The sequence below is a fragment of the Geotrypetes seraphini genome, chromosome 14 (genome assembly GCF_902459505.1).
Source record: "Geotrypetes seraphini chromosome 14, aGeoSer1.1, whole genome shotgun sequence".
In the NCBI taxonomy this organism is placed as follows: Eukaryota; Metazoa; Chordata; class Amphibia; order Gymnophiona; family Dermophiidae; genus Geotrypetes; species Geotrypetes seraphini.
Window position 1 is genome coordinate 1,109,883 of NC_047097.1, and position 16,142 is coordinate 1,126,024.

The window sequence follows — 16,142 nt, forward strand, 5'->3', positions numbered from 1 at the left end:
TGAATGCCAATGGGCTGCAAAGTAAAAAATACACGATTTCAATTACAATGGCGCCATCTGGTGGAAACATAAAAAAGGAAATAACAGTATTTCAATTTCAATGGCGCCATCTGGTGGAAACAGTAAAAAAGGCAATGAATTTGAATCGGCTGCAAAGTAAAAGATACAGGATTTCACTTACAATGGCGCCATCTGGTGGAAAAGGTAAAAACAGGCAATTAATGTGAATGGGCTGCAAAGTAAAAGATACAATATTTCAATTACAATGGTGCCATCTGGTGGAAACAGTAAAAAAAGACAATGAATGCGAATGGGCTGCAAAGTAAAAAATACACGATTTCAATTACAATGGCGCCATCTGGTGGAAATGGTAAAAAAAGGCAATGAATGTGAATGGGCTGCAAAGTAAAAGATACAGGATTTCAATTACAATGGCGCCATCTGGTGGAAACAGTAAAAAAAGACAATGAATGGACTGCAAAGTAAAAGATACAGGATTTCACTTACAATGGCGCCATCTGATGGAAATGGTAAAAAAGGCAATGAATGTGAATGGGCTGCAAAGTAAAAGATATAGTATTTCAATTACAATGGCTCCATCTGGTGGAAGCGGTAAAAAAAAGGCAATGAATGAGAATGGACTGCAAACTAAAAGATACAGGATTTCAAATTACAATGGCGCCATCTGGTGGAAAAGGTAAAGAAAGGCAATGAATAGGCTGCAAAGTAAAACATACAGTATTTCAATTACAATGGCGCCATCTGGTGGAAAAGGTAAAAAGAGGCAATGAATGTGAATGGGCTGCAAAGTAAAAGATACACCATTTCTTTCACAAGTGAATGTAAGTAATGCACAAAACCTTTTAAAAAGGATCTAACAGTGAGAAAAGTCATTTTATACAAATTGATTGGATTTAAGAAATGAAAAAAGGGGAGGGTTATATTTTATATGATAAATTGAATTATTTGTAATCACAATTTTTCATGTATTATTTGAAGTTTTATGTACAATTAAAATATTGTAAGAATGAAAAATTTATAAATAAAATATTTAAAAAAAAAGATACACCATTTCAATTACAATGGCGCCATCTGGTGGAAACAGTAAAAAAAGGCAATGAATGCGAATGGGCTGCAAAGTAAAAGATACACGATTACAATTACAATGGCGCCATCTGGTGGAAGAGGTAAAAAAGGCAATGAATGCAAATGGACTGCCAAGTAAAAGATACATGATTTCAATTACAATGGCGCCATCTGGTGGAAACGGTAAAAAAAGGCAATGAATGGGCTGCAAAGTAAAAGATACAGTATTTCAATTACAATAGCGCCATCTGGTGGCAACAGTAAATAAAGTCAATGAATGTGAATGGGCCGCAAAGTATCACCCTATTGGAGAGACCAAGGCCCGGATTCTGTATAAGACGCCTGTGCCAGGTGTCCTATACAGAATCGGGCCTACACCCGCCCAAAGTTAACCCGATTCTGTAACTGACGTCCGTGTTGCAGACATGTTTAACATGCTCAACCCCCCTCCCCGGACCCCCCCCCAAAGGCCCTCCAAAGATCACCGGCAGGAGATTGCCCAACTCCTCCTGCTGAACCCCCAATGCCCCCCCTAAGATCGCCGGTAGGAAGGTGCTCAACCCTTCCTGCCTACAGAACCCGCCCCCCGACAATCGCGGCAGGAGGGTAGCCAACCCCTCCTGCTGGACCCCCCAGTGGCCCTCCTGAAGAATGTGGCAGGAGGGTACCCAACCCCTCCTGCCGGCTCCCCTAATGGCCCCCCTAAGATCGCCATCAGGATGGTGCCCATCTCCTCCTGCTGGCCCCACCAATGGCCCCCCCTAACTTTGCCGTCAGGAGGGTGCCCTTCTCCTGCCGGAACCCCCTAACGAGCCCCCTCACTCCGGAATCCCTCCTTGGGCTTACCTGCAAGTTGGACCGGACGGCTCCTCACATGTCTGGCCAGCAGACCCGCTTCCATCCAAATGAGGCGGGCCTTCCCTTCCCCTCCCCAACCCACAGGATCCTAAGTCCTGATTGGCCCAAGTGCCTAAGGCCCCTCCTATAGGCCTTAGGTGCCTGGACCAATCAGGCCCTAGGATCCTGTGGGTTGGGCAGGGGAGGTGCAAGCCTGCCTCATTTGGATGGCGGCGGGCCTGCTGGCCAGACGTGCGAGGAGCTGTCCGGTCCAACTTGTAGGTAAGCCCAAGGGGGGTTCTGGGGTGGGGGGGGTTCATTGGGGGGGGTCAGCAGGAGAGGTTGGGTACATTCCTGCCATAATCTTCAGGAGGGCCATTGGGGGGTCCGGCAGGAGGGGTTTAGTACCCTCCTGCCACGATAGTCGGGGGGGGGGGGCGGGTTCTGTTGGCAGGAAGGGTTGAGTACCTTCCTGTCGGCGATTGAGGGGGAGGGCGGGTTCTGTCGACAGGAGGGGTTGGGCACCCTTCTGCCGCGATCCCTGGGGGGAGGGGAGACTTGCGGCCGCTATACTAATCACGGCTGGGAGATCCTTGCCGCGATTAGGTACAGCAGCCATGTCTACTTACCATGTAGGCCAGCATTTTGCTAGCCTACATTGTAAGCGTCTCCCGTTCTGCTAGGGAGCCGTGTAGGGCTGCCTAGGTTCGCTTAAGGCTACTGCCTAGCCTTAGGCGAGCTTAGGCAGGCTTGCGGGCCTCTCTAGCGGCGTCTTCAATATAGGCGACCTGCCTGGGGAGCATTTTTTTTAAATAGAAAAAAGTGCCTCCTGATTGGCTGATTAGACAGCTGTAGGACACATACAGCTGCCTACAATCGGGAGCACTTTGCAGAATCAGGGCCCAAATGCCTATCTAACCCTCTCCTAGTCCACACCTCCATTCTTCCCTGGGGGACCATGGACAGGCATAGCTTCTAGAACTTTCTTCTTGAAGTTTCCATTCTTCACACGGGTACATCAAAATCAGTGCCTGAGAGCATTAGCCTGGCATCACTTTATCAACTCTTAGGTTCCCAGATGGAGTGTTCTGTCGACTTGCATTTTTCTTTCAGCACTGTTCATTGTCTCTCCAGCACAGGTTGGTGTCCTTGAGAAACGTCACAGCAAGAAATCCACACACTCACATGCCGCACATTAGCATCTGAACTGAAACCAGATTATACAAGCCCATGACTTTAGCAACTTCAGCAAAATGCAGGAATAGGTTTCAGAACCTGTAAAAGTCTTGCATAGGCTCCTGTCATCTATCTCACTACCCATGTAAATGTCAGATATAATATGTATTTGTTGAGCCAGAGCAGCTTCGAACCTTTTTGGAAGCAAAAAAATTAATTCAATAGTATTAGAGCTGCAAAGAAAAGAAGGCCAGTTTATATCATGTTAAGCTTTACTTGTGCGATGTCTTCTACTGCGAGCCCTGCCACCTGCCTTGCGGGCCCCTGGCTAAGCACCATCTGGTGACCCCCGCTCAGGGCTGGGTGAACCCCTGCAAGATCGCCACCTGCATGGCCCACGAGCTGGAGAACCACAGCATGTATTGTGTGCAGTGCAAGATGCCCGTCTGCTACCAGTGCCTGGAGTTGGGCAAACATTCCAGAGGCCATGTGGAAGATGCACAAGGTGAGTGCATGTAATTAGTGCCGGAGGGGTGCAGCAGCAACCAACACAATCCGTGCATTGGCACTCCACATGGGCGGGCCACCTCGAGGGATGGCAGGATGGGCAAGCTTCAAGCAAAGAGAGGCTAAATAAATAGCTTAGCCCGCACTGAAAGGATAATTGAGCTACCCTGTGTTCATTTGGTTGATTTTGCGGGCACTGTGGGGGGGGGGGGAGAGCAGTGCTGCAAGCAGCAAGCTTCCCTGAGTACTTATCAGCTTGTGGTGATTGTGTGTTCTCACTGCTTTTCCTTTCTCAGAGTGCATTGCCAAAATCCAAACTAATCTGACCTTTCAGAAGGAAGCAGGGTAACAGGAGGGGCCTAGTTACTAAAACTTTTATCCCATTTGGTGCCTATGGCAATGGAACAATACGAGTTCTTAGTAAATAGGGCTCTCATTTTAGATTTTGATTTTGCTGGCCTTTTCCTTCCAAATCTTTGCTGAAAGCCAGTTATATTCAGGTGCACTGTTAATCTCTGTGCAAGTGGACTTAGCAATCAAGTTGGAATTAAGTCTGTATGCATTCTAGCTGGATATAAATCTAAATTACTCAAAATTGATGTATGAAAGGTTTAAATTTAGGGAACTTAGTTTGTTAATTGAACTATCAATAGGATTAGTTTTACTTTAACGCAATTTTACAGTGTTCAAACAAAAATAACTTTCCTATCCAGAACCCACAGTGCATCATCTGCTCTTTTCTGATTCATTTGTGCTGTGTATTGTGTTTTCTTTCTTCCTATATTGTCATCCCAAATTGATATCAAATACTTAAACAGGTAGGGGTGAGTGAGGGATGACTTTAGCAGGTTAACAATTGTATAAGGTGGTTAGGAAATGCACTTTACTCTTCATTTCATAACTTTTAGAAACAGAGAATTTCAGAAGAGATATTTCAGAATAATGGACAGGTAGAATTTTGCAAATGAAAATAATATGCATTGAAAAACAAGTACTGTAGTATTATGTACATCTGATACAGGTAAATGGAACTGCATGTAATTGCTGTGAAGAATATACAATTGATCGGTTTTCATAAATAATTGCAGACTAAAATCATTATGATAATTTTGTGAGTCTATTTCCTCTTGTATGCTTTTCAGCTTTGCTAGTGCCCCATGGCCTTTCATTTGCAACTACGATGTGCTGCTGAAAAGTTTTCAGCCCAACCAAGAAGAGCAGTGTTCTCCTTAGCGTCTTTTAGCTGGGCGCTTCCCCCTCAGCATCCTCCGGATTCCCCCTTAGTCTCACTGTCTTACCTTTAAAGCTAATTACGGCAGCCTGCAGAGCGAACCTAGCAGGCTGCTGTCGGCCTCCGCAGCACATTCCCTTTGCCACGGTCCCGCCTCTGGGTTTTGGCCAGGTACCGTGACCTGGATTGGCCACCATGAGAACGGGATACTGGGCTTGATAGACCATTGGTCTGACCCAGTAAGGCTATTCTTATGTTCTTACCGTGCTGCGGAGGCCATCAACAGCCTACTAGGTTCGCTCTGCAGGCTGCCTTAGTTAGCTTTAAAGATTGGTCCTCGATAAGAGGTGGTCACAGTGTGGAAGATGACCTCTCTCGCTGGGTGTGGGAAGCAGTTGAGGAAAGGCCCCGCCCATCGCGAGGGCTCCAGTGAAATTGGGATTGTCATGGAGGGAGGGAGACAAAAAAAGACCTTGAGGAGGGATGGGAAAGCAGACTTGAACCAAAAGGGATGGGGAAGACAGGGCAGATGCTGGACTAGAGGGGGTAGATAGGGGAAACACCCTGAACCGAGGAGAGATTCCAGGCCCTGGAGAGGGGGAAGACAGAGTGAGAGAGACAGAAAGACCCGGATAAAGGTGGGAGGACTCAAAATGTTGGAAGATAGAGAGAGAGAGAAACCTGAAACAAAGAGGCAGAAGAGAAGGGCGGCAGATGTTGGACTTAGGGGTGTATAGAGGGAAGAGAGAGACTGCAGAGAGGTGGAAAGATTCTGGACCAGGGAGGGAGGAAGGAAGATAGAGAAAGAGGTAGAGAAAGGAGAACAAATGCTAGATATGGGGGGGGGGGTGTTGTAAGCAGAAGAAAGACAGAGAGAGATAGGCCTGGACCAAAGGAGAAAGACAGGAGGCAGATGCTGGACTATGGGAGGTGCAGACAGAGGGAGAGAGACCCTGAGGAAGAACAGAGAGATGCAAGATCATGAGAGAGAGGGAGATATGTTGCCAATAGGGGTGGAGGAGAGAAGAAGAAAGTTGGACTCATGAAGGGACAGAGAGAGATGTTGGTTGGGGGAAGGGAATGCACAGTCAGAAGGAATTCCTCCCCGAAACGAATTAAATCACCAGACAATAAAGGTAGGAAAAAGGATTTTATTTTCAATTTAGTGATCGAAATGTGTCAGTTTTGAGAATTTATAATCTGCTGTCTATTCTTCTATAGTTGTTACTGAGGTGACATTGCATATTTTAAAGGCATCTGCCTTGACCTCTTTGAAAAATAAAACAAATATAAATGATAATTAACATTTTCTCTGCATACAGTGTGCTTTGTGTTTTGTTTTTTAAATTTTGTTCTTACCATTATGAATTAATAAGATTATATTGTGTGTACATGAAAAGTGAATGGAAGAAATTGCATTACAAGTACTATTATAATGGGGGTGGGGTCAGGGGCGGCGCTTGGGCTGGAGTACTTGGTTGGTATTTGTTAGACTTAGGGGGTACTTGGCTTGAAGAAGTTGAGAAACACTGGTCTAGGTGACTATGGAGTTCACTCAGTAAGGGCCCCTTTTACAAAGCTATAGTAGCAATTCTCCCATGGCAAATGCACCAAAGTCCGTTCAATTCCTATAGGCTTCAGTGCATTTGCTGTGGCAGAATTGCTATTGTAGCTTTGTATAAGGAGCCCTAAGGCAGGAACTACTGTCGCTTTACATTAGATTCAACATGAGTTTGAAGTTGGTTGAGTGATCTGAAGTTGGTTCAATACCACTCTCAAGTATGGTAGTTTTGAAAGAAATGGAAGGGTTTAAAAATTTTTTTTTATTAAACATTTTTTAATTAAACATTACAGAAAAGGCACTTTAGCTACACAATTAATACAGAAAACAATCATTTCCCCCCTCCTCCCCATAACTTATTATATTAATCTTTATTCATTTTTAAAGCTCCCAGTAATACAATCATATATACAATACAATAATACAATCATTTATAGTTAAATCACACTTAATATAACATCAAATTCTAAACTATAATGAATAATCCCTCTCCCTTATATCCTATATTTATTCATAAATAAAATAAATCAAAAAAATAATCCCATGCCCCCACCCCACCCTGGACGTAAATGAAATGGAAGGTTTGATACTGGCCAGTAGTTATTTGGAATAAGAGGATCTGCATTACTTATTTTCAAGGGTGGCTTAAATGCTACTGGAACACTGCCTAAGTGTTAAACCTTAAAAAAGGGAGTCATATTGAGCATTGGAAAATAATAATAAATTAATAAATTAATTAAAATAGTGCACATTTAATTTTCCCCGCCACCAAATTTGCCCATCCCACCCCACCCCACCCAGCTACTTTTTTATGCCACCTGGCTGGAAAAAATTTCTGTGGAGAGAACACTGTTGTTGTTTTTGTTTGCAAGTATACTGTTAAAAAGTGCCTCTTTTCCATTTGGAGACAAGGAATAAAGTTGGAGTTCAGTTTGTTTATAACTGCCTGTGTGGTCAGGGCACTATTCAGAAGAGTGTGAGAGAAGAGCTTGCTGCGGCCTGCCGGAAATATCTGGTCCTGGCTAGAAGTGAATGATGAGTATCTGTAAGAAAAGGATACTCCGTAAACTTCTGCTCTTCCATCTCTACCACCGTATCTGTTTTTCCGGTGCTCCTTCCCTGCAGCCATTCTTCTCCTTTTTACTATCCCAGCATCTGCCCCCTTGTCCCAGGACAGTCACTAAGGCCCAGATTCTGTAACCGTTGCCACCAATCACATGTCAACCATGTGACAGCACTGGGTACAGAATCGTGCCTCCGGCAAAGGTAGATGCCAAAAAGGAGGCCAGGGGTTTCCAGGCCTACATTTGATGTGCATCACGCTTCAGGCCGCCTAATGCCACTTCCTGTGTTAGCAACGCACACAGTGGCATTAGGCACCTGGAAACTCAGTTAAAAACATTGTTTAAAAGGCTTTTTTTTTTTTTTTCTTTTTACTGAGCTTAGGTTTGCCTACCGACGCCTAAAAAACCCCCCAAACATCTGCAATGGTTAGAGAAACCAGGCCTAACTCTTTCTCAAGTTACAAATGCTGCCATTGCCGACATACGCAGAGTCTTGATTTTGTTTGCCCATCTAACTCCTGGAGTGGTTAAGTGTAGGGGGAACAGCGTGAACTGTGGTACACAATACATACATGGAATGGTTGGAAAGAATTTCGTGAGCTTCCCTCTCTTCTTTATCTTTTCATATATTCTATGGCCATGTGCCTAATTAATTGCTGACCCTCCGCTTCACTTTAAAATGTTTGAGATCAGTGGTTCCTGTCCTGGAGGACCCTAAGATATCTTAAATGAGAGAAATTTACATGCTTACTGCCTACTTTATAGGCAAATTTCACTCATGCATATTCATTTGGGATATCTTAGGGTCCCCCCAGGACAGGTTTAAAAAACACCGTTTTAGAGCATTTCTATTGTAACATGTCTATTCATCCAGCTTTAAAAGTTAGTTCCAAAGTACAAATCACTAATCTTTAATCTGATGAAGGTTGCCAAATGGGTGGCAGGGTGCTCACAGCATTTCATCTTCTTTGCAGGTAATATAAGTGTTAGATCGTCACAGTGGGACTTTCTTCCTATTCTTTTAAGAAATTGTATGTATATAATATTTTCTTAATGGAATGCTTCTGTTAATATAATTGGTTTGTTGTCTCCTGTATTGATTTATTAATTTTGCTTTTTGGGATTCTCTGAACATTTAAATTCTGTAACGTGTTACTGGGAATGGAAGACTGTCCGTGTTTGTTTTTCTCAAGGATTATCTGTTGAGGGAAGGATCGAGTCTAAGTGCCAGGTATAACATTTTTAATTTGCCTCTTTCTGTTTTTACTGTAGCATTTGAACTTCTACTTCCTATCCCCCCTCCTTGACTCTTATGAGCGTTGGAGCAGTTACTGCCGCTGTCGGCGCTAAAACCCACGCTACGTGTTAGTAAAGGAGGGGGTATGTTTTTAAAGCTTTAGTAGATCCACGTGCAGACATTCATGTGAGAGAATTGTGGTTCCTTGGAGCTTACAGTCTAGAATCCACTAGAAATGTATTATCTTCCTCTTGGTTTTCAAATATAATTCAGTGCTGTAGGGTAGAGAACTATGACTAAAAAGTTTATATTGATCTGCTATTTTAAAGCTGCTTTTCCATTCTGCTCTCTACTCACTTGCATCATAGTTTGACTATTATATTTTGGGGCAAAGGGCTAAAATCGCCTGTAGTACCTGAAGACTGGAGGATGGCAAATGTTACACCAATTTTTTAAAAGGGCTCCAGGGGAGATCCGGGAAATTACAGACTTTTAAGCCAGGCAAAATGGTAGAAACAATTATAAAAAATAAAATTGTGGAACACGTAGGCAAGCTTGATTTAATGAGACAGAGCCAGCATGGGTTCAGAGAGGAAGATCTTGCCTCCCCAATTTGCTTGACTTCTTTGAAGGTTTGAATACACATGTGAATAAAGGTGAGCAGTTGATATAGTGCAGTGATGGCTAACCTTTTTGAGCCCGAGTGCCCAAACTGCCGCACAAAACCAAAGAATTTCCTCAAAGTGCCAGTACGTCAATTAAACCTTAATAACAAGATTTTAGTATCTAAAAACTCTTTATAAAGTTGCCTGAACTATGTAACATCATTTTTAAAGGTTGGAATCTTTGTATTGTCAGAGAATCAATTTCATTCACAATCCTTTGGTTTTCATTTCAATTTATTGGCAATTTTATAATGTTTTAATTATTTCATTCATGGGCCGAATACACACATACTTTTCTCTGTGGCCGCACTCTTTGACCAAAAGATTTGTAAGCCTGCAACCACGTCAAGGTAGACTCTTTCAGCAGCTCCCCTCCCTCCCCCTTACCTTTGTGGCCAAGTCAAAATGATCTACCAACAATAAAATTTTAAAAACACAAAGCACGCTGTACGCAGAGAAAACGTTAATTATCATTTATATTCCACGGGTTTTCAAAGAGGTCAAGGCAGATGACTTTATGCAATGTCACCTCAGTAACAACTATACAAAAATAGACAAATATTCCCCCTCCCTTTTTACTAAACCGCGATAGCGGTTTTTAGCGCAGGGACCTGCGCTGAATGCCCCACGCTGCTCTTGAAGCTCATAGGCTCCCTGCGCTAAAAAACGCTATTGCAGTTTAGTAAAAGGGGGCCATAGTGCAAAATATAGACAGCATATATAAATTCTCAAAACGGACACATTTTGATCACTAAATTGAAAATAAAATCATTTTCCTACCTTTGGTAATTTCATCAGTCTCTGGTTGCACTTTATTCTTCTGACTGTGCATCCAATATTTCTTCCCTTTTTTCAGCCTCCTGTATGCTTTCTCTCCTCCAGACCTCATTCCCTCCCCAAACTTTTTCTTTGTTTCACCCTGCCCCCTTCTTTCTTTTTCTCTCTCTCCATACCCCCTTTCATTCTGTATGTCTGTCTTTCTCTCTCTCTCCGTGCCCCATTTTTCTTTGTTTCACCCAGCCCTCTTTCTTTTTTTTTTTTGGCTCCCTGTCCCCCCCTTTCTTTCTTTCTCCTTGCTCTCTCCTATGCCACCACCATTGGGAAAATGCTGCCACCGCCACTGGGGAATAGGCTGCCACTGCCGCTATCGGGAACAGGCCGGCGCCGAGTTCGCCCTGCTTCTCTTCCCCACGGGGCCGACCAACCCTCGCCACTCGACGTCAATTCTAACATCGGAGAGGACGTTCTGGGCCAGCCAGGCAGCGATTGGCTGGCCCAGAACGTCCTCTCCGACATCAGAATTGACGCGGGTGGCGAGGGTTGGTCGGCCCCACAGGGAAAAGCAGGGAGAACTTGGCACCGGCCTGTTCCCAATGGCGGCGGTGGCACTCAAGTGGCTAAAGAGACGCAGTTTGCCAGCCTAGGGAGAACACTGGAGGGTGGCCAGCTGTGCACCCCCTTGGGGCGTAAAACGGGGGCAGACCGCCCCCCGCCCCCACCTTGGTATGTCACTGTCTGTACCTCACTCCCTCCCTATGACCAAAAATTCTCCTTTCTTCTATTCCCCGTGTACACAACCATCTCTTTACCTCCTTTCCTCTCTCCCAAGTCCTTGCCTTCTGTGTCCAAAAACACATTCCCTCCCCCACCTCAGCATCTCTTTCCCTCCCTTCCTCTCTCCCAAGTCCATGCCTTCTGTGTCCAAAAACACATTCCCTCCCCCACCTCAGCATCTATTTCCCTCCCTTCCTCTCTCCCAAGTCCATGCCTTGTGTCCAAAAACCCATTCCCTCCCCCACCTCAGCATCTCTTTCCCTCCCTTCCTCTCTCCCAAGTCCATGCCTTCTGTGTCCAAAAACCCATTCCCTCCCCCACCTCAGCATCTCTTTCCCTCCCTTCCTCTCTCCCAAGTCCATGCCTTCTGTGTCCAAAAACCCATTCCCTCCCCCACCTCAGCATCTCTTCCCCTCCCTTCCTCTCTCCCAAGTTCATGCCTTGTGTCCAAAACGCACTCCCTCCCCCTTTTGTGTTCCCCGTTTGTCTCCCAGCCCATCTTAGCAACTTTCTCAGCAAAATGTAGCTCGAGCCGCGTAGGCTTGTCTTCTATTTCCTGCCTGTCCCGCCGTGCACACATAGCCGATCGGAAATCTTCCCCGACTTCAGCGCTTACGTCGGGGAAGATTTCCGATCGGCTGTGTAAGCGGCAGGGCAGTCGGAGTAGAAGACGAGCCTCGCGGCTCGAGTTGTATTTAACCCCCGCAGGTCCCCCATCGTCCCCGTTCAGCTCTCTCTCCTGTGCACCCCCTGGTAGTACTGCCCTGATGGTGGCCCTGCGCGTGCCAGCTGCAAGGCCTTCGCGTGCCATAGGTTTGCCATCGCTGATATAGTGTATCTAGATTTTCAGAAAGTTTTTGATAAAGTTCCTCACAAGAGGCTCCTGAGAAAATTAAAGAGACATGGGAAAGGTGGCAAATTTCAGTTGTGGATAAGGAATTGGTTATTGGATAGAAAACAGAGGATAGGGTTAAATGGTTATTTTTCTCAATGGAGGAGAGTAAACAGTGGAGAGCTGCAGGGATCTGTACTGGGACTGGTGCTATTTAACTTGTTTATAAATGATCTGGAAATTGGAACGACAAGTGAGGTGATTAAATTTGCAGATGACACTAAACTGTTCAACCGGATGCTAGGGTCCACTTGGGGATTAGTGCCCAAGGAAAGGATCCGAGTATCATCGTAGACAATACGATGAAAACGTCTGCCCAATGTACGGCGGTGGCAAAAATTGCAAACAGAATGCTAGGAATTATTAAAAAAGGGATGGTTAACAAGACTAAAAATGTTATTATGCCCCTGTATCGCTCCATGGTGCGACCTCATCTGGAGTATTGCGTTCAATTCTAGTCTCCTTATCTCAAGAAAGATATAGTAGTGCTAGAAAAGGTTCAAAGAAGAGCGATAAAGATGGTAAAGGGGAAGGAACTCCTCTCATATGAGGAAAGACAAATGGTTAGGGCTCTTCAGCTTGGAAAAGAGACAGCTGAGGGGAGATATGATTGAAGTCTAAAAAATCCTGAGTGGAGTAGAACGGGTACAAGTGGATCGATTTTTCACTCCATCAAAAATTACAAAGACTAGGGGACACTCAATTAAGTTACAGGGAAATACTTTTAAAATCAATTGGAGGAAATTTTTTTCAAAGAATAGTTCAGCTCTGGTACGCATTGCCAGAGAATGTGGTAAGAGCGGATAGCGTAGCTAGTTTTAAGAAGGGTTTGGACAAGTTCTTGGAGGAAAAGTCCACAGTCTTTTATTGAGAAAGACATGGGGGAAGCCACTGCTTGCCCTGGATCGGTAGCATGAAATATTGCTACACCTTGGGTTTTGGCCAGGTACTGGTGACCTGATTGGCCACAGTGAGAACGGGCTACTGGGCTTGATGGACCATTGGTGTGACCCAGTAAGGCTATTCTTATGTTCATCAGCATATGTACATTTGTACATATTCATTATGGTTATGCAAAACATACACACATAAACCCGAGACTAAAACACTTAAGGGCAGGATGCACAAAGCTCTGACTCCATGGTAAAAAAATGCATTGGGGAAGCAATTTTATGGGGGGTTATGCTCAGCACAATAGCATGCAAATTATATGTGTGCTATTTGTGTGGAGCAGCCCTGCTAAAAGGGGAAGGAACTGTGCCTGGTGCCTGCTCAGAAGAGCAATTGCTAAGCACAGCTCTCCCTCCTGCCTGCAGCTGCTGTTCTCCTCCTCTGCCCAGCTGGGCAAAGGGGGCTGATGGAGAGGTAGTCCAAACCAGACTCTTTTTGAGTTGACATGAGTAAAGTGGCTAGAGTTGAAGTCTGGGCCAACTCATGCAGAAGCCAAAGCGCTCCTGCTACTGGGAATCCTTTCCTAGCAGCCCTCACCTCGCTTCTGTCTCTTGCTTGCAACTGCCTCCAGCCCAGATACAGTCGAGTGGCATTGCAGAGCAACTGTCTACTTCCCATGCTCTGCCGCTAAACTTCCCTTGCAACGTTGAGATCCAATCACAGATGCCGCAGAGGATGCGAAGTGGACAGTTGCTCTGTAGTGCCAATCAACTGTATCTGGGCTGCCATGAATAAACATAAAATCAATTTCTAGACCGTATAACCTTGCAGTTCTATGAAGTTTATAAAAGACTAATAAAATGTGACAATTAAGGAATGAAGATGAAACAAGTAGGTTTTCAAGTGTCTCCTAAATTCTAAATAGGAAAATGAAATGGTAAACAGCTGCTTAAAATCTTTGTCCCAAATGGCAGCTTGATATGAGAGTTTACGTTTGTGATATCTTTTAAACTTGCAACCCTTCACTGATGGATAAACAAAGCATGAGTTTTACAAGAGTACTTTTGAGTGGAAGGTGAAAATAAACCAATTAAGTATAGTGGAACTTGGCCCAACTGGATGGGGTTAGCCAATGGAAGCCTGGAAGAGGGTGGCACCTTTCATGACGTAGAGTGGCACTGGAAGGGGCAACAAATTTTGGTCTGTGGCACTTCCGGGGCAGCCAGTGGGCACTTGTGGTAATGGCGGCATCTGGTAGATGTGGTGAAACGCCTGCTAAAGATCACCACCACCCTGGAACCCACTTTGGAAAACCTGCTAAAGAACATCACCAACTTGGAACCCACCTCCACCCTGGCAAACCACTCCTACACCCTGTGCCTACCTCAACATACGCTCCATCAGAAATAAAGCCCAACTAGTGAAAGACTAGCTAATTGAATCTCAACTAGAATTAGTATTCCTAACTGAAACCTGGCTCATCTCTGACAACAAAGATACCCAAATAAAGGCTAGTGCCAAAATTGATTTATCACAATAGCTATCTCTTAGAGACTATGGATCTCAAGTGCTCATGGCTAGCGGCTGCTTGAACTAGGTCAAGGACGCACTAGCCCATATGCGAGCTATCATCGGTCCAAAATATCTCTATTGAGGCAGATGCTGGACTATGGGAGGTGCAGAGGGAGAGAGACCCTGAGGAAGAACAGAGAGATGCAAGATCATGAGAGAGAGGGAGACATGTTGCCAATAGGGGTGGAGGAGAGAAGAAGAAAGTTGGACTCATGAAGGGACAGAGAGAGATGTTGGTTGGGGGAAGGGAATGCACAGTCAGAAGGAATTCCTCCCCGAAACTAATTAAATCACCAGACAACAAAGGTAGGAAAAAGGATTTTATTTTCAATTTAGTGATCGAAATGTGTCAGTTTTGAGAATTTATAATCTGCTGTCTATTCTTCTATAGTTGTTACTGAGGTGACATTGCATATTTTAAAGGCATCTGCCTTGACCTCTTTGAAAAATAAAACAAATATAAATGATAATTAACATTTTCTCTGCATACAGTGTGCTTTGTGTTTTGTTTTTTAAATTTTGTTCTTACCATTATGAATTAATAAGATTATATTGTGTGTACATGAAAAGTGAATGGAAGAAATTGCATTACAAGTACTATTATAATGGGGGTGGGGGTCAGGGGCGGAGCTTGGGCTGGAGTACTTGGTTGGTATTTGTTAGACTTAGGGGGTACTTGGCTTGAAGAAGTTGAGAAACACTGGTCTAGGTGACTGTGGAGTTCACGCAGTAAGGGCCCCTTTTACAAAGCTATAGTAGCAATTCTCCCATGGCAAATGCACCAAAGTCCATTCAATTCCTAGGGGCTTCAGTGAATTTGCTGTGGCAGAATTGCTATCGCAGCTTTGTATAAGGAGCCCTAAGGCAGGAACTACTGTCGCTTTACATTAGATTCAACATGAGTTTGAAGTTGGTTGAGTGATCTGAAGTTGGTTGAATATCACTCTCAAGTATGGTAGTTTTGAAAGAAATGGAAGGGTTTAAAAATTTTTTTTTATTAAACATTTTTTAATTAAACATTACAGAAAAGGCACTTTAGCTACACAATTAATACAGAAAACAATCATTTCCCCCCTCCTCCCCATAACTTGTTATATTAATCTTTATTCATTTTTAAAGCTCCCAGTAATACAATCATATATACAATACAATAATACAATCATTTATAGTTAAATCACACTTAATATAACATCAAATTCTAAACTATAATGAATAATCCCTCTCCCTTATATCCTATATTTATTCATAAATAAAAGAAATCAAAAAAATAATCCCATGCCCCCACCCCACCCTGGACGTAAATGAAATGGAAGGTTTGATACTGGCCAGTAGTTATTTGGAATAAGAGGATCTGCATTACTTATTTTCAAGGGTGGCTTAAATGCTACTGGAACACTGCCTAAGTGTTAAACCTTAAAGGAAGATATCCAAATAAAGGCTAGTGCCAAATTTGATTTATCACAATAGCTATCTCTTAAAGACTATGGATCTCAAATGCTCATGGTTAGCGGCCGCTTGAACTAGGTCAAGGACTCACTAGTCCATATGCGAGCTATCATCTGTCCAAAATATCTCTATTGCGGGCTACTTAATTTTTATAAAAAGTTTTTTTATTTTATATATTTTACTACTTATATTGTAATCTCTCAATTGTAAGTCCTTATTAGAACTATAATCTTAATATAGAGTACTTAGCTCGGGTGTAGTCTGACAACGACATAATTATCCATGACATTCTACCAAGGGACTATATCATCCCCCTCTCCAGAAACTTCAAAAGAGGTGGTGGAATAGCCATCATTCTTAAAGACCACTTTAACTTCCAGGTCATAGACCCAAGTCAACTGAAAACTTAGAAATTCTTACCTG

The 16,142-nt window shown here is 43.8% G+C and overlaps 1 protein-coding gene across 8 annotated transcripts in view; it reads left to right on the forward strand.

Annotated features, from left to right (window-relative positions):
* Positions 1–8,392: 8,392 nt before the first annotated feature.
* Positions 8,393–16,142, forward strand: part of LOC117348705 (glycine N-acyltransferase-like protein 2) — a 49,384-nt gene continuing 41,634 nt past the window's right edge. For 4 of the 8 annotated variants that reach the window (XM_033921113.1, XM_033921121.1, XM_033921116.1 and 1 more), the window contains exon 1: positions 8,445–8,693. The gene's annotated coding sequence lies outside the window, so the exon portion shown is untranslated. Of the gene's footprint in view, positions 8,694–16,142 lie in introns of all 8 variants that reach the window. The other 4 variants (XM_033921119.1, XM_033921118.1, XM_033921117.1 and 1 more) reach the window with 4 other exon arrangements.